At 32.2% G+C, this 23,356-nt stretch overlaps 1 long non-coding RNA gene across 4 annotated transcripts in view; it reads left to right on the top strand.

Moving 5' to 3' along the window:
* The window catches only part of LOC149490443 (uncharacterized), a 43,841-nt gene that overhangs the window by 14,090 nt on the left and 6,395 nt on the right, over positions 1–23,356 (top strand). For 2 of the 4 annotated variants that reach the window (XR_016316761.1, XR_016316762.1), the window contains exons 2-3: positions 5,851–5,980; positions 13,855–14,774. This is a non-coding gene — a long non-coding RNA (uncharacterized LOC149490443). Of the gene's footprint in view, positions 1–5,850; positions 5,981–13,854; positions 14,775–23,356 lie in introns of those variants that run through there. The other 2 variants (XR_016316756.1, XR_016316758.1) reach the window with 2 other exon arrangements.

The raw sequence follows: 23,356 nt of genomic DNA, 5'->3' as shown, positions 1-23,356 counted from the left end.
AACAAAAATAATAGAATATTCTGGTTTTAAAATAATAATTTTAATTAAAATGCCTGGCTCTTTTTTAGTTAATGCAAAATAAAAACACTTGAAATTGAACTAAACGTTTTACTATTACACATCTAATCTTCTTATATATAAAAATGAATCGCAAAATGTGTTGGTAAGCGCACTCGAGAACGGCTGAACCGATTTCGATAATTCTTTTTTTATTATATTCCTTGAAGTACGAGGATGGTTTCTATGTAGAGAAAACGTAAACATGTACCACGGGCGAAGCCGGGGCGGACGGCTAGTTGAAAATAAAATTAAACAAGTTATAATAATTTGTTTTAGAACAAAAATAACATCAGCCATAAATTTTTAAAGCAGATTATATTAATTTATTAATTTTTATATTGTTACGAAGATCTTTGCAAGCCTGAAATATTCGCATGAAAACCGGTATAACAGTCACTCGAACGATGAGTGAGAGACTGAAGGACAAACTCAAGGCAAAACTAACGAAAAAAGCTAATGACATCCATAACGGATGATAGTCATTTGTGCAACAAGATTATCGTTTTATAAATTTTCATATTTGGGTGTGCGCTTGATGTCATTTGCGTTTTTATACGTAAGGGGAAGTATAATAAGCATAACAAATTGAAAATTTTCCCCGAAGTGTCAATACAAGAATAAGATCACAGACGCAAAAACACGTATCTAGTAAAACGAAGGTTCAGACACTAGACACTAGACCCTTCGTGTTTGTTTCCATGTTCCAGCTTTCATAGGAAATAATATAAACACCATGAATATATAGAGCAATATTTTATGAATATTTTACGAAATTTGGAGCAATTCAGAATCATATCTAAAACATATGTTTGCTTTTATTTACGTAAAATTACGTGCCGTTACCGTCTCTTACTTACAAAAAGTATAATACAAAATTAGTACATTCCAACATTAAGTTTTATTTTATTTCCAGTTCCTTGTACTTATATAATATGTTCGTCTAGCTTTAATGATCGAAGAATAAACTAAAACAATATAATAAAATGGTGGATTGAACCTTACTTTCTTGAGTTGCTCCTTTTTATAAATAAGAACTTTATTTTTTCTTCGAGAGCTACTTTTCAAAACAGATCCATAAACAATATAACCACTAAGCCATTTCATTACTTACAAGGTAGGTAACGGTGTTCATACCGATGTTGCATGTTCATTCTAACTCAAAAAAATGAACTGATGTTTTAATTCAAATGTATTTGTTCATTATAAATATTAAATACCCTACTTTGTGTAAGTATGGGAATTATTAAACCCAGAACTGTCATTTATACATTTAACATTTAAAATTTTACATCAAAATCACCCGTTTGTAAAAAATAAATATAAATGTATTACATATACTTTAACCTTTATGGTTCGAACTCTGTCCAAACAATAACGGGTTAAAGTTATAAACACGATCTTTTCGATAATTTAATTACATAAAATAATATAATATACGTACATAGGTAACCATGTGAATAGTGCACCTATAAATATCACGCCAAACTTACAACAGTTATGTTTACCCATCCATGTCGGTGTTACTTCTTCGAAAGCAGATAAAGTGGGTATAAATCATTGTTAGCAAAACAACAAGTATAAAGATAAGCGCGACTATGAAATACGAGTCGTGTCGGTGTCGTTTAGCGGACAAGAAGACAAGAACATAGTAACGTTTCGCAAATTATGCTCTTACGAACATCGTAGCACCGGCTGCGAAGCGCAACGTTTATTTCTAACATTTGTAAACAATGTACAACTTCCTCCAAGTACTCCATGTCTCTCTAGGCGTACCGCAAAATCTCTGTAACCAATTACCTACGGTGACCTCTTTGAACATTACCACTTTAACGAAACGGACGCTATAAATTTAACGAATAAATTCTTTTAGCCATTACGCAATGCAATTTCACCAAAGTAATGTAGGTCAATCTGATATAAAGGGGCTATTGAAGAATGAAACCAATAGCATTAATCGCGGTATGCAAAAAGACCTCGGCCCCGGAGCTTGCGACAGCAGTTCAACCACCATATTGTATTCGCTCGAATCATACGTTTGCAAAGAAATGGTCAATAAATTTGTCCTTTCAATAAAGATATCGATCAAAATTACAGGTTTCCGTTGTTTTAACAAATATGAGTCGATCGCTGGCGCAGAACGCTCGGGGTGGCCGCGTGCCTCTTCCGCGGAATTAAGTAATGGTATGCCTATGTAACAATTATTTGCTTGTTCGCGAAACTTGGAACGGTTTCGTTAATTATTATCAATTTAAACATACCGTCGGAAATATTTCAATTTACTTTAATAGTCTACCTAGGTATCTACCTAACTATACGCTGAGCCAGTATCAGTTTGGAATATATCACAATTACCAGAGTAATCAATATAAATTGTAATCAATTTATAAGCTATCAATAAGATAACGATACCTACTACCACTTTCAGCTTCACAATTTACTTATCAACAAAAATACGAAACTACATAAATACGGACGTGATAATGTGGTAAAGGTTCTTTAAAATGGCTGACAAAGTTGAACTCTGAGACAGGAGCGAGATTAAAAAAAAAATACGTACAATATTTTGAATTTCTTTTAGCTCTTACGCAGTCGTCATTGAACTTTTGCTCCCAATGTGACACGAATAATTATGGCGATCGAAAAGAAGTTAATTTTTTAATAATGAAGCACGAGAAAGTCATGGCAGGTCATTTTTCATACTGTTACAATAATTAAACTTTTTGACATTTTAAACTTGTAGTTTTTGATAAAATTTTCCATTCTTAATGTGTAATTTGTTAATCTGTCCGTGAGTTGAAAAAATGCATTACTTTTCCAACAATAATTCTTCAAACAATAACAATAGATAGGTAGTTAACGAGGCGGAAAGGTATGAAAATAAAGAGATTTAAAAAGTAAGTTTTAGTATGCGCTTAATCAAATAAAGTGCAGTTTATTTATACTTAGTAACATTCGATTAAAATATAACAAAGAATCTCATTCGAAATGTAGATAAAGGTGATCCTACGTGGTTTACTCCCGTTATGAAGTTGACACAGGTCTCATTAACGCCTTGCGTAAACTCGAAAGCGGCCCTTAGGGCACTTGTTGCCAGAGACAAGCGACGCAAATTACTTTGGCACCGTTTGACGGCGGGAAATTTCATTACCAAGAGCACATATCATTATTATCTTGCCGACAATCTACATATTTTACTTGGTAAGTAATAAATGCGCGGGTAGTTTCACTTTCAGACACTGGTTTTCGAAAATGACCCGACTTGCGGCTCTCGCGAAGGGCGTGTTACAGTTTTAAGTGAATTTCTTTTTGACCTCTTGCTCCAAGGCGCTCGTAATTACATAAAACTGCATGACATGTAATTTCACGAAAATAACATAAAATGACATTTATATTGATAACGCAAGAAACTTGCAAATTCTTGAATATGTGGTGGGATTAATTTATTTTAAGCGACATTCAATGGTGGAAATTTACGCTACCTATAACATTTGTGTTTTTATTAAAGTTAACACTATAGTCAACTTTACTAAAACACGATCTTCGATATAACATGAGAGGGTAAATCTTCATAAATAATAAAAACTACAAAGTTCAGTGGTTTTCACGCAATTGCCAATACTTAATTTGAGTAGTTTGAACTACAGAAACTTGTGATCATTTTCTTATAAATATGTTTTTCATTTTTATATGAATGTACATTTTATTAACGTTATATTGTTGAACCATACGAAATGAACGACTGCCGAAAAAAATACCCAATTAAACGCAATAAAGAGAGCGTATATTAATATAATTTTTATTTTCACGAATTGGCAAAATCTCCGTTCAGCGACCAGCGTAACTGTTTCGTCCGCGTAAGTAGTAAAAAATTCTTATTACCTGACCACCAAAGACTGACAAAGTAATGACAGAGCCACGCCTCCATAATCACCCTTGATTTTACTCCACATCACACCTTAAAATCATTTTGTGAAATTTCATGTTCGGATGCCATCCACTCGCTCGCACGTTTATTCACTATATCAGCTAAGCATATCATTATCTCGTTCACTCTGTAATTATGAAACCAGGTTGACTTGGAGTGATTTACAAGAATTTCATAGGGTTAAAAGATCAATAATCAAGCCAAATAAAGTTTAATTGACTTTACTTTTATAAACGCGCTCGTGTAATTCGATACTGCATCAAAATATTGCTGTATAAAAATGCAGTTGATTTTTTTCAATTATTTACTGGTTCCCAATTAATTATTGAATAAAACAGTACTTTTTTAATAAAAATAAATAAAAAATAATTAACTGCTTAATATTAATTACACAAATGAAAGAAATCTTGTAGAAATACCTACCTGTGGATTGGAATCTGGCTTTACATAAAAAATAATCGATTACTTTATTCTGTTTCCATGTAAACGTTATTTTTAAAGCAAAGTTTTAAAGATATAAAAGTAAAAAATATTATTTTAAAATAAAATGTAGCTTCACCATTTAAAATTGTTCAAAAATCTGTTCAGTGATTTTTACATGATGGACGATCAAATCAGACAAACCAAAAAACTGTTTACCAACGATTACATTAACATCCATATTAGCTATTGAGGAAAAGCTATTGAGGACCTACTCTTTAAAAAAGTATCTTATGTTCAGAAATAGTCTGTTTACTTTCTTATTATATTTACAGATTTAGTAGGTAAGACCTAAACATCATCTTCAGCTCATCTAAGACAATTAATTATATTGCAAACTTAACGTACAGATGCCCTCTCATACAAATAATATTAAATTATAAACGTTTAATAATGTTGCATTTATATAATTTAAACATAAAGCAATAAGCCGGATTTAATTGGTAGACAAATTAATTATACGATTTCGTATATACGTTGTTCTGTAATATCAGATAGGATGCTGTCATCGAAGCCTTGCCGCGTGAATAATTTTGGATCACCGTAATTATTCCACGATGCCGAAAAATCGCACCACTGATACGAGAAATTCGAACGTAATGCTTTAAAATATGCTTGAAGGATCTGTAGCCGCCGAATCCGAAAAAAACATTATCATCACGTAGCTTAAGAGTACTGTGAAAATGATGACATGCTTTTGAATAAGTACCTAAACTGAAACAAATTATCTATTTGATATTTGATTCTAGATGAGATTTATATCAGATTACATTTGCTTGATTACAGACAATAATTAGACTTGGTTGATTATCTGTAGTAATCAATCCGCGAAATATTTATTTAAATAGACTTTATGCGAAGTTATAGGCTTTGAAGTTTGCTGGATACACTTATGTTATTAAAGTTATTTACAACATAGTTCATTTCTTTTCAACTTTCATTTTAAATTTTTAACGTTTTAAGCAGAAATAAAATAATTAACTCTCATACTATGAGAACACGGAGATACAGCTGAATATCTTATGTAAACCTGTATCGAAAATCGATTAACCATATTTTTTGTCCACAATATGATCGCGTGGTGTACTTTAATTAGTATGAGGTGTCGATTCGAAAATTCAGTACACTCATTCTTACAATTTCGCAAATCATACTTATTATTTCAATTACGATAACCACAGGTTCAGGTTGAAGTTTCTTTTAAGTATATATTGCAATTTATTTGTACAATATAATAAAGAAATTTGCAATATAACAAAAGTAGTCCATGCTTTTACTGACTGACATCTCGATTTAGAATTTTTGCTCTACTCTTCTCTGTGCAGGGATTTTTTTTAGTTTTAATAATTAATTTGTTAATTTATAGAATCTTTGTTAATTCATAGAAAACTCAATAGTAATGGCGGACAGCGAGGTCCTGGGCGGTGTGATGGCGCGGACGGTATCAGTAGCTCCATCTCACGCCCTGTTACCACGTTTCTCACCTCAAGTTCGCCAGCACTGAAGTTTTATCAAGTACGATCGCACCACTCATCTATTAGCCGAGCCAACCCACTAAACCAAATGCCGATGACCTATACAACCCTTGACTCCTGCAAAAAAACAGGAACGCGTGCCTCGCCTATTAACCGTTAATGCTATTTCCACCTGTTCTACTATTTAATTTGATTGCATTTTTTTACATACAATATTAATGTCATGTGTGCATGTAACTACTGTTTATGAAAGGAGGCAATTAACTCATAAATAAAGTCTTAAAAGACATGAATTAGGGACAGGAATTATTTGAGAAAAAGAGCAACGGTAAAAACAAGAAAAAACAATTATTGACAGTTCTAATTATTACATCTTACCACATCTTACGTCTCTAACAGGATCAGTTTAAATCAGCGTAAACTGAATGAGAATTTCTATATGCCATTATTTGACTTAGTCACTGGGAATCTGGCATTTAATTTGCGCAAATATCTAACATGATCAGTGAAGCAGCAATATCTAGATTGCTAAGCCGTTTTATTGGTCTAATCCTAATTCAGTTTTTATTAGTCTAGATCTAGACTGGCCTCCTATTTGACGAGCTAAAAATCCCAGACAAATTTACTTTCACCGGCTAATTGTTTATAATGGTACAGTCATTTAGTTAGATAATAAAATGTCAACATGTCTATACCTACGTCTGGATTGTATTTGAGTTTGTCAGAATATAATGGTTTAATTGTTTGCTGCACACACTTAGCTGTATTTTAATAATCATCCTGCACTTAAGCCACATCAACAAGACAATCAATTGATTACTGTAAACAATTAGATCGTTCTACATATTTGTAACTGGTACATTAATATGTAGCGCAATGGTCGTGTATTAAATGCAGAACATGTTTTAAGTAAACATAAACATTAAACACATTGAAAACAATTTGTATGAGTAGTAATAAGAAATATCTGAATAAGGATTAACGTATGACAATATTAAAAATATATTTTATGTACATGACCTTCATAAATATTAAATAACTTAAGTGTTATCATTAGCGATAAATAATATTGTCATCGGTAAATTTAACCATCATAATATGGTTGACAGCGTAAAAATAGATTTAACAAATAATGATGAGCCTACTCATACATGCTCGATGATTCTGAGAAAAGTATGAATAAAATCCGGTTGTCGTGAACAAACATAACCGCAAGTAATCACATATTGATTTAACGTAACTCCTCTGCTTAATTTTATCAGTTAGGTACTTCAATATGTTTATGAATGAAGTAGAAATTTTCCGCTACCGATTGATAACCTGCTGCATTATAGCAGGTAATATCAATCGGTAGTTTAATTTGAATTTGAGTACAATACGTAATTAATCCTCTTATGAACTGTTTACCTACCATTGAAGTACGTAACACCTTACATTTAGATCGTCCAGATAAAAACTTCAGGCTATTTACAACTACGCAATGCGGCTGCCAAGACTTCAGGTGCCGGTTAAATTATAGTGTCTGATTATAGTATTTGATTAAAAAAGTACCATGTTAATTATTTGCTATCAAAGAATTTTGTGCAGTTCAGTCATGTCTCCCTCGACTTTATAGAATTATTGGCTTCCAGATAAGTAGATTTGAGTAGCAGCTTAATTTCATTCGGTCTAAATGTACTAGACATCACAATGCATCAGCGCTGCGATAAAGTGAAGGGCACTCGGAATTCTCGGATTATTTTAGCTTGTCTTTTTCAATGTCAGCGTTTAACATAATTGCATCACAATTTAATGGTAGAAGCTCTTAAATAGTACCTACGCTGCAAAATTTTCCTAGAAATTTACAAATTTTACACAGGAAAGTGGTTTAAATATACGATCGTTACGTTTTCCTCATAAAGTAACGGTTTTCTGGGAATACGGGCAGATAAATATTGAAAAATATTAACTTTAATTTAAACCACATTCAACAAACCAAATATAACGCACAAGGTCATAACTTAAAATTATTTTTTATTAAAATTGAGACTTTATGAATAAATAAATACTTACATTTATTAATTTATGAGATATTAAAAACGTATAAGGCAATAAGCCAACTTTAATCAAAAATGTTCACATGGTACTTACTAAGGAAACATTATTTTTATTTATTCAAAAAACCCTTATACTGGAATACATAAATCAAAATAAGATAATATTAAAACCTATTTCGTTAAAAATTTAATTTTCCAACTAAACTTGTCGAAACTTAGCGGGAGGTCCCGGTCGAGACGTTTTCCGGTGCTTTGAATTGATCGCTATATAATAAGCATTTTCCAAAAATTATAAAAGAATCGCTTATATTCCTTATTTATTTAAAACCTATAATTCAATACATAAGAAAATTTTAGTAGTCATGTATTTGTTGGTGATAAATCGGTGCCTTTCTAATTTTTGTGGTTAGATTGACTCTTCATTGTTTTTAATAGATTTTTATAGAATATATTTTTTAATATTTATTAGATTTAACATTTTCAATATTGAAGATCGCAATGTGCAATTGTTAGTGACCATGGTTGTGCGCCTGAGGGTGTGGGTTAGATGCCTACTACAAAAAAATGTTGCGTGGTGGACATAATATGTTTGGTTTTTTAATTCTAAATTAGTTTTTAGATAGGAATTTGCAACATCACAAGACTATTTAATAGTTTATTTTATTATGCGAGTTGCATATCTTATTATTTTCAATTTTTAATGGTCATAAATATTCAAAACTTTTAAGTTTTAAAGCTAATAAATGAATGTATTAAGAATGGACAATCGATTTTATATAGGTATTATAACATCAATAACGATAACGTTGGATTGATCGTGACTTGCCGAACGTCCTCGCTCTCTAAAGTCAAATATATTATTCTTATTTTAATACATTTTGTCAAAATTTACACGCAAATCTTACATGCGTACTTTTACAATCAATGAGATTGTTACATTTAAAGTCAAATGTAGCTCAAAATAACATGAATATTCCAATAAATATAACGAAATTAAACAAAAAAAACTAAGCAAAAGGACTTAAAATGAAAAATGTCCCAAACTCACTCGATATGAAAATATTTTTTTTTGCACAGGAATAGTTCCTAATGTTTACTTGCAATATTCTTAAAACTCTTTACGCTTAGGTACTCTTTGCAACAATCTAATTTTAATCTACAATAATAATTATTACACTGCAAATTCTAATTACATACGATGTCAATGTGCCAACTCCGCTATTAAAGGAAAAAGAAGATGAATCACATCGATTATTATCGATCAACGCAACACAGTGCATCGTGAGTGACAGCGCTTGAGGCAATAGGTACCTACTATGTAACTTTCGTATATATATGTAATTTCATTATATTCATATTTTCAAAGGCAATCTTACGTGAAAAGGAAATAATAATACGTTATATAATATATTCATTCCAACCAATCTTTATTAAAAGAGATAACTGAACTACTTTCATGAAAAGCCATGAAATATCTGGGTAACTCGGGTTATTGGTATTTTGTAGAAAAATATTTTTTTCCGTTGGGAAGATATACTTCCAAATGCCGTATACGACACAGGTATACGTACCATAACTTATTTACTCTTACTAAGGTTAAAAGGATAAATTATTTGTAGGAAAATTTGCTAGTTTTGAGATAAAATCGACTAGGTGATTTCAGGCAATCAAAACAAAAAAATTCATGCGGCCATGAGAATTTAAGAATGTCCATGTAAAGTATTATAATAAATAATAATAGAACTATAATAATAACATGTTGATGAATCCGCAAGGACGCCCACGACCTCGTCATCAAGAGGCACGATGGAACACCGCGGGGTTTATACTGACATATCCGGAGGCTTTTTCCCAAGGATTTCCCCGCGTATCAAAAAAGCTTCCTTTTCTACAGAACTAATTATAAAAGCTTATTTATCTTTTTAATTATTTCCAGTAAATAACCGAATATTTTAAACATCTATTCAAAGTATTATTTAGGCCTGTTCATGCCCTTCTCTTCTATGAAAATAAATGTGTATTGTTGTCGATATGATCGTTGAAGTATTCGTTTCGGTGACATTGAATGCTTCACGGAATTAGATTGGAATCAGATAGGCCCGGATGTTCCAACAATATTATTTTAAAATTGGTACGATTTGAGATGCAAACCAAATGTTACGAAACATAGAGATAGAGTACCTTCATATTTGGTACGGCGAAGAATAAAGCTTTGTTGTTTAAATGTCTAGTGAGAGTGTATTTAATTAATATTTACAAGTCATGTTTGTGCTTTTGCAATACGGCTTATGGTCTATGGATACTCTAATACAATAATAATAACATTTAACGATACTAAACAATGTGCATTTAACTATGTAGAGTAAAATGCTTGCAGCAAGCTTGTTATGACAATTTGTAGAATAGCAAACCGTAGTTAATTTAATGCGTCATTCATTTCGTAGTGAATGTTTGAGGTGTAGATTTCGGATGAGAACCGCCCGGGGCTTGCGTGGTTCATTCGCTTGTAAAAATAACAATAGAGAATCACTTTATGCGCTACAGCCCGTCGCACTCGTTATTAGAATGTTACTGATCATTTTGGAAGTTTAATTTACAAACTAGACTTTGACCTGTCTTTACATTATATGCTATGATATTATAATATGTGTAGGATGTCGATACTGGAACTATTTTGCCTATTAAAGTTATTTATTTTAGGTAATGTTTGTTTTTTATAGTTTTGTAAAATATGAAGAAATCATACTGAAGGGAATGGCGAATACATTCCAGTCAAATATAAATAAAGTTATATTTAGTAGGGGGACATTTATTTTCTTTTGTGTCTAGTATAATTAAATTCTCCAAGCTCTTGAGAATTAATATAATAAATACAGGTGTATTGCATAAATATTAAATACTAATTCAATTAAGTGTCTTTATCATTACCCACAGACCTCAACACGTTAGACACTTTGATTAACTTGTTGCATGTAAGCTCTTGCCTCTTACCACACACGTAAACTTCATTTTATTAAACTTTCGAAACAAAGATGCTCACTCAGTCTTGTCACATATAATAATTAGAGGCTAGAAATAAATGTCACTGATCGGTAGATAACTTTTATTTATGATTTAGAAATAATATTTTGTAGATGCTATTTTATGTGGAGACCGAAAAGTAAGTAATCAATGCACTATATCCTATAAATAAAACATAAAAAAATTCTACATATTGTATTTTTATAGAATAGGACGTGTATTCAATAAGTCAATTTAAGTTTTTACATAATAATAGATTTTTTTACTGCTCATTCAACTACATATAAATATCACTATAATCTTAGCTTTACGGAGAATGAATTCGAGAATGACAGGTTATATTCGGTGATATGCTCTTTAAAACCACATTAGCCATATTTGGCCTTACATAATATGCATAATTTTGTTGTATTCTACTGAATCTGCTTACTCACGAATCTCGTCAATATCGATTTAGCAGGACCGATATTGCAATACTTTTTTATCACGTCATCTTTTGATACGAGTAATTTTGCTGCCCACCCTGGTGCAGCTTTTTGTGCTTACAAGTTATTTTAAATTAAAAACAGTGATATGTCTAAAATGACAAGATATTGACACAGAGAATGGACAGTCACGTTAATTAACTGTAGCGAGAGAACGCCATACAAATCGGAACAGGCTATTGGTGTTTAAGGCTGTGTTTAATTAACTGAATTGGATATAATTCCATTGAAAAAATTATATTGAGAATCATAGATTAAAAATAATTTGGAAAATCCAAAAGTGCACGCCTCATAATTTTTTTTTAATAAATATTTATTAATTATTATTTTTGTTTATTTAATAACAATTAAACCACATCGAATCAGACCCTGAAAAATGAAAGGGTTCTATTCCTGAGCATACTCAAGCGTAAGAGAAAAAAAAAGACTCGATTAGTAAAGTATTTCGGTCGCTATCGTGTTAACAAGAAAAAGGATCCGCACATACAGACACACGGACGTCCAAGACAGAACTTTTTTAAACTGTTTTTTAACTAGTTTAAATAACAAAAATGACATCAAAAATATCATGAACGTTAAAAATAGTGTTTTTTCTTAATATGTGTGTGTATGTATTATCTTACAAGTGCAATGTATGATACATAAAGACATTTTAAGTTTGAAAAATCAGGTTTTGCGCGAAGTGACAGTAGTACCCACCTCAACGCTTCGCTTATGAGGCGTGCAATAATGCTAACAATTATCAATGAAGGTACCACTGACCGGGAAACTTATGTTCCATATTCAAAATGTTATTTTCATAAACACAAACAAGAAGCTTATATATAATACACTGGAGATTTCAGTATGAACATTAACTTGATGTTATAAGAATTCGCGTGTCGCCTGTAAAATTTACTAAGTAATAATTTTCTTTACGGGAAAATTGACGATCTGCTTACCTACCTAATACCTTCTACCTACATACGTTCTAGGGAAAAACTTGGGTTCAAATACAGATAGGTATATTAATATTACCTAAATATTTTGAATTGTTTAAATTAGAAACTGTTACATATGTCCAGTTACTTATAATTCTGAGCAATTTTATGTTTTGTAAGGCTTAAATAAGGATATTTGTGATATGCAAAATTGAAATTGCGTGTGTAGGTATATTCGAAATCAGATTAATAAATAATGAAGGCACTACCTACCTTTTTGTACTTAGGTACCTGAAATCTTATGCTTTTTAAAGACGTTTAAATATGAGAAACGTATAGGACTATAGGCACATGTGGACATGATATAAAAGACTAGCTGCTTGCGTCCGAGTAGACATCGCTTTTTTTAAATATAATATGGCCAATGTTAGTCAGGGATGATTTGGTTTATTGAGAAATCGTATATATAAATAGTAAAATAATTTTTCGAAATAGTCCAGTAGTTTCGAAGCTTATTCAATGCAAACAAACAATCAAAGCATACCTTTTTATTAAAGTGAAACTTTTATTACATCGTCTCAAACTTTTTGGTCTGTGTGGCGCATGTCGCGTGACGGTCGGCTGCCGAGTAGCCTGTATAAAGCAGTGTTCGGAGTCATTATCGTACAAATACGATAATTTTGTGCCTAAGTTTCACTTTTACCGCGGTTTCATAAAACCACACAACATTTTTTTTTACATAAAGGCTTCAAATTTTGAAACAAGTTGTTTTCTATTATCTAGACGCAGATTAGTACAACATAAGCAGAACATCATATATTATTTATTTGTCCATAAAGCATCGTTAAACGTGATCAAACAATCATTTATTTTGTAATGTTATTATAAAAAGATATTGTACTAATCATAATACACTTTTTCGTGCTGGTCATCAATCTTCATTTCCGCGTGTAACAGGCCCCTTGCGATTTATTTTATATAAAGGCGAGTGAAAGCTGTGTCATTATGGTTCATCTAAAAGGGAATCATGGAGAATTTTCTAGTAACTACAGTCAGGTGGATTGAGGAAAACAAAAACACAGTATTGAAAAACGCGTTTAATTTTAGAAATAATCTCTAATTCTAATTACCTTAATCGTATGCGGTATGATGTATGGTGTAGGTGTAGGATATAATATAAAAAACTATTTCCATAAAAATACTAATTTTATACATTACATAATTTTATACGTCATTTGAAATTGTATTGTAGGCAGACGTAGATATTTTTTAAATGTTTCATTTACAAATTACCGACGTAACAATCTACATACTCGCATGGAATAACCCATTTAACTAGAAAAGTTTTACTTAATAAATGGTTACTCACAAAAAATAACACTACGGAGCGAAAACGTAAAACCAATGACTCAGATAATATCCTTTTGTTAACCCAACACAATTATTTTGCAGTTGCGAGCGGCGCGATGCTATGTCGGCGCGGCCCGTGCCGGAGCGCCTTTCACCGCGGGTCGTAGGTCAGGGCGCGCTCAGGTGCTCCGCCCTCGGCCGCATTGCCTCCCCCCGGCCCCGCACCGCCGCACCCCCGCGCAGCTCTCTTCACCACCCTCCGCCCCGCACTAACGGCCCGCCACCATTGCCCTATTCAGCTGTCGTCGCTCCGGCTACATCGTCGCCGCTGGGAACAACGGCGCTTATGAATTATTCCACCGCTCCGCTCATTGAAAACAATTACAAAACAATACAAATTCATATCGTAAATTTCAAAGCCCTTTGTAAGCTTTAAACGCTACATGGCTTTTACTTGTTCAGCGCTACGATAATTGGCTGCGTAGATAGCCTTCCATAAACAAACAGAAGGATTTATGTTTGTTGCATTATTGAGGTTCACGAACTCTTATAAAAATATATGAAATAAAAAAATAACTTAAGGCATGACAGACACGCGTTTAGCAAATAAGTTTAGAAATCTTCACGTCATTCAACGACATTAACACGATAATTTCCTGTTACTAAAGATAATGAGCGATTCAATTTATGTAAGTGTAGTGTGTTGCGTATGGTTCGTATGGCGTGCTAGGTGCATCGTTAGGTTAATTCGGCCGCAGCGGCGGAAGCCGGGTACGGCGAGCTTTCGGCGGTTCCCACGGCACCCCCCTCCCGCGCGCGCCCCGCGCCGCCCGCACCCCGGCGAGTCCCCCGAGAGCTGTTACACAATGAGAGGTGAACGCGGATCTAAGCAATCGCTTAACCTCGCCCACTGCGCCTCCATACCAGTGCACTATCGATGTGCTTTTGATTACACTACGAAAGCTAAACTCTCATAATGTACAGCGTTTAATGTACCGATTCTGTAATGCGCGATATTTGTGGCTTTAGCTTTACTGTTCTAAACTGCTCAATAAACGTACCTACTTGTGAAATTCGTGAGTAAATTGCTAGTTACGTACACAAATAAGTATCTAAAATTACAATGTGAGCTCAAGGCGTAATAATTCTGTAATATTTACTGATTTGTGAACACAATTAATGCACCTCTTAAAAGCGACCGATCCTATTTAACATTACAGTTACGAAAATATGATAGAACTACTAGTTAGTAATATATGTATGAGGTTGACACTTGAAATTAATAATTATATCTATGTATTTGCTAATTAATATGTTTATGTCAAGATTTTTTTTTTCATTAAATATGTTATCTAAGTAGATTAGATATGGCCTAAAACAAAAGAGGTCTACCTATTAGGCGACTGGGGTAAGGGTAGATATATCTTAACAAACATTAATTTCTACCCACTATGAACATGGTCACATAATCTAAAACAAAGATCTTACACAAGCATGAAGATGGCAGACGCAAAACTGAACAAAAGAATGGATTACGCAAATCCACGTCCACAAGTATTGATTACTGTTCAATTAGAAAAATTAACTGTCACATAAGTCAAAATCGCATTACGTGTGACGCCGCGGGCGGCGGGCGGCGGTCACACTGATGAACACTTTCGATTCCGGCAGGCCGCCGGGGTCACGAACGATCTTTTTGTCCAGCACTAGAGATGCACGCGACGTACATGATTATATTCGACGCGCATAATTATGCTGTCACATCGTCACTTGATGGGTGGTGAAAGCGAACCATACTTGTAATAATAGAGGAAAAATAGACGTTAATGAGAAATCGTGAACGATCTCGACTGAATCGGATTTTATTAAAACGCATTTTATGGGATTTTTATTATCCTAATACATGGCCATAACGCCACACAATATTTAAGTTTATAGGTGTGCGCCTAGGTATATTTAAATAACACATATTAAATAATTCAATTTTGGTACATAAATTTAATATTTAAATTAAATGGCCGTTGATGTCTTTTAATTAGCATGCTACGAAGATAATAATTATAGAAACGGAAATCGATCACATTTGAATTTTTTAAATCATATTAAATATGAAAACGTGTCAGGGCACAACTACTTGCCTTGCGGAAAAAATGACCCAAATGTTATAATTGAGGTAAAGCAAAGGCAATATATGTGCAGAAAATGTTTAATTAGGTACAATCGAGCAGTCGGTGGAGGCATAAACGAATCAGTTCCGGTTGTGGAATGGCCCGGTCCTCCTTGAGCGCCACTGGGTTCGACCGCTACACTCTTATAGATCATCGCTTTTATTATACCAGTCCGCATTAAGTCTCTCTGCAACATCCATCGCCAATTTATATATTCAAATTTATAGCGCTGTTCATTGTTATAATAACTTTCGCTTTCATTGCCAATTTTATTTTAGATAAATTTTTGAATAGATCTACCAGACACATTTTAACTTAGTCAAAATAAAATAAGGCTCTATACTGTTAACTTTTAAAAAATTATTTAATGGAAAAGGTATAAAAGGTGAAGGTGAAAGACAAAGTGAAAAAAAAAGGATTTTGTGTAAACTCACAAAATGTACAAAGTTTCGAAGAAAATCATTTAATCATTCACATTAAAACCTAACAACCATCTCTGGCAAATAATTGAAATAATTACACATATTATACAGGATTCCACGTTCGTAGTATTCCAGGTAGGTACAGATGTAAAATTCCTTACTCAAATATGCTCTGTTGTACCCGATACATACTTCATTCCAATATTATTATTAATAAGATGAGCGTTCAATGCTCCGCTATCACAATAAAAAAATTATATTCGACGGTCGACCACATATTCGACATATCTGTATTACATTGTGAAAATCTTAATAAAGGTGCACTCACACACATCAGTCACCGTCAAGTCACCGATGACTGATCGGTGACGGTTTGTGTACGTATCCACAAACACCAGTCACCGTCATGTTGTCCGTCAGTCACGTCGCTGGTTTGACTGAATCATTGAACACATACATCAGGTTAGTCAGTGATTAGACGTGTGTCACGCTAGAGAACAATCATGTCAATTGACGGTAGCACGACGCTGACTGAACTGAGACGTGACGGCACCGGGTGAGTGGGGATAAAAGTATGATACATGTATGGAAAGATTATTTGACGTGCCTGACCGGGGACGTCACTGATAGATTTCGTGCCGGCGACTGTCGTGTGGGAACAGAGTCATACTAGAACTATTGATACATATTTTTTTTAATCCTGTCCGGTGACGTGCCGTGACGGTGACTGATGTGTGTGAGTGCACCCTAAGAGTAAGTATCGTTTGTTGTCAAATACACTACCTAATTCTTTGACAGTGATAACTTTTATTCATTTAAGCAGAATGCCTGAAATACAGAGAGTCAACATCCATTACGAAAATAGGCACAAATAACTCCCATTATTCAATAAATATGTGTGTGAATAAATGTGCGGAAGTAAATTGTAATAATCACTGACTTTTAAATAAATTGCAAACAAACGAGGTAGTTAATCTATAAAAAAATAAACAGAACACTTCCTCTAAGTGCATTATAATAACACTGATAACAATGAGTCGATCGGAAAATATTTTAATGTATTTAATTCTTCACACGTGCTTGAAGTAAAAAGGCTTTGTTCGTTGAGTCTTTGGTGTTACTCACGTATTTTCTTTATTTAATCTGTAAAATAAATATCTAAACAATAACGTCACAATACTATAGTTATGAGAAAAAATTATGAACTAACTCGCTTATAAGTTTTTATAGCGCTGGCTTATCTAGCTACCGTTGTCCGTTTATTGACGTAGGTTCCTTGTTAAGTTTACTGTAATGCCGATAAATTTCTTAACTTATCATTTTCTATTTACAAGCATAATTTGACAAGAATAATAGGATGGAATCTTATCTAATTAAATATTGAAAAAACACAACCAATGAAAACCTTTTTGAGGACGTTAAGAATTAATGTTCAAGCACGTACAAACTACAATGTATATAAATAAAATAATCATCTATTGCTTGATTGAACAAAACTTAACATTTGCGTTAAATTTATTAAATCAAATTAAGTTTTCCGCTTAAGGGGGCGCATAAAGCAAAATAACCAATCTTCTATTAGATGATACGTGTAATATGCAAGACCAAATACAAAAAATAAAATATATATCAAACTAGATGATATGTTCAACGATTCTGTTTAATCAAAAACATAAAATATTAAAATTGACTCGATAAAAAAAAAATCACCAAGTTAGCTCTAATTTTCACACTTTTACGTTTTCTACTTGACATGGTAATACTTATTATGATTTTTTTTTCATAAACAATTATATTAAAACATTTGCAAGATATTTGTCAGAGCATTTTGTGTAATTACTTTTAGTTTTGGTTTTATCTGCGATAAACCACTTTTATCGTGACAAAATCAAACGTTTATCTCGAGAAAAAAAGAGCGCCAAAAGTGGTTTCGCCAGAATCGTTGAACATATCATCGAGTTTGATATTATATTTTATTTTTTAGATTTGGTCTTGCATATTACACGTATCATCTAATAGAAGATTGGTTATTTTGCTTTATGCGCCCCCTTAAGTAAAAAATGTGGTCGATGCCCAAGAGATGAGATTCTTATAAGAACGTTAGTTAATATTCCCTTGACCAAAATGAAAAAAATGTATTTAAGTAATGTCAACCAAATTTTCAATTTAATATTTAAAATTATTACAAATTTATTGTTTAGCCTTCTCATGTGATTGGAATTTATAAGTATACATATATATATTGCCATTGATAACCTCGTTTAGTATAAAATACATATTTTACTATGAATGAAATCATCACATTAAAATCTATGTATATTTTTTATTAAGACAATATCTTGATACAACAATACAAAGTGGTTATTTAAATAAATATCCTCTTAATGCCTCTTGTAATAAATTCGCTATGTCTAAGCGACAAGACATTAATATATGCACTGCCACACCTAATATGCAAATAAATAAATATCACTCAAAACGATCACAAACTATAATATAACATAACTGAGAAATTATAATAAAATAATAGAAATATTATTAAGAAATGATAGAGATTTAAATTATTCATGTTTCAGTTTTATTTTAGGTGGAATTTCGGATAGGATTCATTATTTAGGTAATAGTTAATAGACACATTTGAATACGTAGTATATTTTATGCTTATCTATTTATAATAAATAAGTATAATTGTTTATAGAAACAAAATCAATAAGCTGTATTGTGTAATATGTAGCTGTAATAAAACAATGTTTATGACTAAGGTTGATAAAATACAATAAAAATATGATCCGCATGAGACCTGCGTAACCTGCGGATCAATCGTGTCTATCTCATACATTTATTTATGAGATATCGTAATAGAAAAGTAAGATTGATAACATATGAATCGCTATTAGCTACTTCCTTTGCAGACAATAGCATATGAATGGCCGATATATATTATGCAACATAGTTATCGATGAAGTCACAGAATTTATCTGATAGGTATGTTTAAAATATATTGCACGTCACTTTATATATACGAAGGTACTAAGCGAGAGATCTATTAAATAAAAATAGAACCATAAATCAACTGATCAAATTAGGAGCAGCATGCGACAGCGTGGGCGGGATACAGCCAAGACAGTCGTTTGAATTCAAACATCTTGCATACTGTTCTGGTTTCTTATTTATGGATACGGGTAAACACATTAAGGCTATCGAAGAGTCATCATTGCTAGATAATTGACTACTGTTCCTAATAATATTTATGGTTACGTTTGTAATCTACGAACTGATGATTTGTATAAATATTACAAACACTAATACCTATAAGAATAAGATTTTACGAATGTAGAAAACAACATCTACAATTGTATGAAGATTTTCATTGTTTTATTTGACAAGTTATCCGTTATCGTGGACGTTTATCGCTTTTCTAATATTACTTAGTTAGGGCAAACGGCAAAGTACATCTCCTTAAAAATGTGTTGAATAGAAGGTAGTCCTTCTTCTCAATACCTACATTAAGAAGGGCTTAACATAAAACAAATCGTTCCAAACCTACTCTATTTATAAAAATTTTAAATACCTGTTAATGAATGGCAGTTATGAAAAAATTCAATGCTAATAATAAGTTTAATACCCACTGTATTTATTGCGCTTTAAACAATTGCCCAAAACGAATAAATTAAAAGCATGCGAATATATAGAGAGAATTTCAAGCCAGTCTATAAAAAATTAGTCCAACCATGGCCCAACCTATTCCCGTTAAAAATAGAAACAGTTCAGACGAATATTTATTATACTTTCACTTGCGGTTAAAGTATTTAAACACGGTTGAGATGGTTGAGATATTGCTACTGCGGGAAGACTAATGGTCGATTGTAATTACAGCGCAATGGGTGTCTCACTTTAATAACTATTTGTCACTATTTCATTCCCATACAATAACCGGACACGACATCATCTTGCTATGATTTATAACATAATTAATGGTATCCGTATCATGTTGATGGCACGTCACACCTGATCATATGAGAAATATGTTCTAGCTTACTAGTCGATACAAAAGCGCAATTCTCATAAATTATTCGTCATACTCCATAACAATATAAAAATGACAACGTGACCAGTCATAAAAGCAACACTATAATCAACAGAAAGTAATAAAATCCAAGTGTTGTCGCAAATCATTAACGCCTGTACATTCTTTCAATTTCTTTTTATGCCTTAATACAAGTGCATTGCGTAAGATGATTTCTAATAAAATATTATGCGAAGCAGTGGTTTCAAAATGTAACAAGAAATAGGTAATATTTTTATCGAATATCGGTATATGGGTTTTTGTTTTGAACCTAATTCGAAAATTAACATTCATAATCTTAAATATACACAAACACGTACGTAATGCAATTTGTTCAGAATTTTAATTTTATATGTGTCGTCATTAACATTTCAATAAGCTTTACTGCGTGCGAGATGATATAGATATACGTATAACTAAGGTTTAACCGCAAATCGAGCGGAACCCGAAAAAGGATATGAAAAACAACCTTCCGTCAGTCGCGGCCGACACTGCATACCATTATATCATCAGATTTCACTCGTTGTTAAACAAAATTACATTACATAACTGGGTTTTTACTATCTGTACATACAATTTTTACTTCCTAGCCATCTATATACCTGTATTTCTTATGGCACTAAAAAATATTTATTGAAAATATTCTATTTATTTCGACAGAAAATTTACATCATATAATCTGTTAAAATCTTTCAATCGAGACTGATTTGTATATTTTTCCTTTTAGAGTAGGCAGGTATTATCTATATTTAGAAGTGAGAATTGTATCTGAACATATATATACTACTAGATAATATTTACGCGTCATTTCTCAATAAATAAATAAAAATAATTTGGAAAATCCAAAAGTGCACGCCTCATAATTTTTTTTTTAATAAATATTTATTAATTATTATTTTTGTTTATTTAATAACAATTAAACCACATCGAATCAGACCCTGAAAAATGAAAGGGTTCTATTCCTGAGCATACTCAAGCGTAAGAGAAAAAAAAAGACTCGATTAGTAAAGTATTTCGGTCGCTATCGTGTTAACAAGAAAAAGGATCCGCACATACAGACACACGGACGTCCAAGACAGAACTTTTTTAAACTGTTTTTTAACTAGTTTAAATAACAAAAATGACATCAAAAATATCATGAACGTTAAAAATAGTGTTTTTTCTTAATATGTGTGTGTATGTATTATCTTACAAGTGCAATGTATGATACATAAAGACATTTTAAGTTTGAAAAATCAGATGTTTTGCGCGAAGTGACAGTAGTACCCACCTCAACGCTTCGCTTATGAGGCGTGCAAAAGACTCGATTAGTAAAGTATTTCGGTCGCTATCGTGTTAACAAGAAAATCCTCCGCACATACAGACACACGGACGTCCAAGACAGAACTTTTTTAAACTGTTTTTTAACTAGTTTAAAAAATAACAAAAATGACATCAAAAATATCATGAATGTTAAAAATAGTGTTTTTTCTTAATATGTGTGTGTATGTATTATCTTACAAGTGCAATGTATGATACATAAAGACATTTTAAGTTTGAAAAATCAGATGTTTTGCGCGAAGTGACAGTAGTACCCACCTCAACGCTTCGCTTATGAGGCGTGCAATAGCTAAATAAAAATGTATTAATTTTTAAATTTTGTTCCATTGAAAATTATTTGTTAACAAAAATTAAGTGAGGTGGAAAGTCGGTTTTCCGTTTTAAACTCAAAAAGACAAAGATTGTTTATAAACTAAGGACCACGTGGACGAATTCGTAAACAACAGTTAAATTAGTAAACTTATATGTTACAACAGTCAAACTTACCTTATCTATTTATGTACCTAATTTTATAATTTATGTGTATTGATATAAATTATTTACATATAACTTTGTAAGTGTGGCCTAAATTTATAGATATCAATGCAACAAACTAATAATCGTATATCCCACAATTTAATAATTATGATATGAAGCCCATTCATGTGTGATAAAATCAATCGCTTTCTGATAACTGCAAAACCACATTCCTACGTGTGGTACTTATTAAATTACACCTCTTTCAATTTACTGACATAGCATTTAAATTATTATTGCACCTACTTATATATCCTTAATTAAAAATAAACTGTCTGTGCAAATATCAAATTAAGTCACTACTTACATAAGCTTTATCATACTATCAGATAACTAATTAATTCCAAATATTATTATTATGTATATTGATCATTTATTTGTATTGATAAGGTCGATAAACCACATTCAAAATCAATAGTAACAACCCTGTCCAGTAATAGTTTATAGTTATTCACATATACTATTCTCATATTTTAATCATAAGCCGTATAGACGTTTAGTCTATAAATTATCGCACGAAATAAGCCAAAGGTAGAAACTAAGATTTCACACAACCAGGTAATATTTACTTCATTTATGGTAAGGCGACGGTGTCTGCCCAGTGTCCATCTAGTAGACATGCTTATGAGTCGTGTCAAAGGGTCATCGACTGGCTCCCAATCGCTATGACATCAGCTTTACTAGTGATTACAAAATACAGATACATGCTCACGTAACTCGACAAGTGTGCTAGGCTCTGCCGGCTGCCGCATCTCTGCTTTGTATAGCGAATTATTGATGACGAATCTTTTTCTCATCGGTCAAAGCTAGCATAAGGAAAAATGTGTTATAAAAATAAATCTCGCTTTCATTTCAACTTTATACAATAAGTGTCTGTAACTGCTGAACAGTCGATTGAATTTAGAAAAAATATCGAAATCTTTATCCTGATTCACAAAAACTTAATAATTATATAGGTACATGTGTGAAATATACGTATGTTTTTTAATTTATGATTAAAATAGATATTAAACCTCATTTAAAACAAAATCGTGCCATTTTTTCATGACATCGAACTAAGAAACCGGACAAATGTATAAAACCTTCAATATAAATCAACATGATGCCTCCAT

This window comes from Colias philodice, chromosome 2 (genome assembly GCF_061535455.1).
Source record: "Colias philodice isolate Cphi_HAF_F1 chromosome 2, ilColPhil1 Martin Lab GWU primary, whole genome shotgun sequence".
NCBI lineage: Eukaryota > Metazoa > Arthropoda > Insecta > Lepidoptera > Pieridae > Colias > Colias philodice.
Note: the sequence above shows the minus strand (reverse complement) of the source record. Positions and strands in the feature narration are given on the sequence as shown.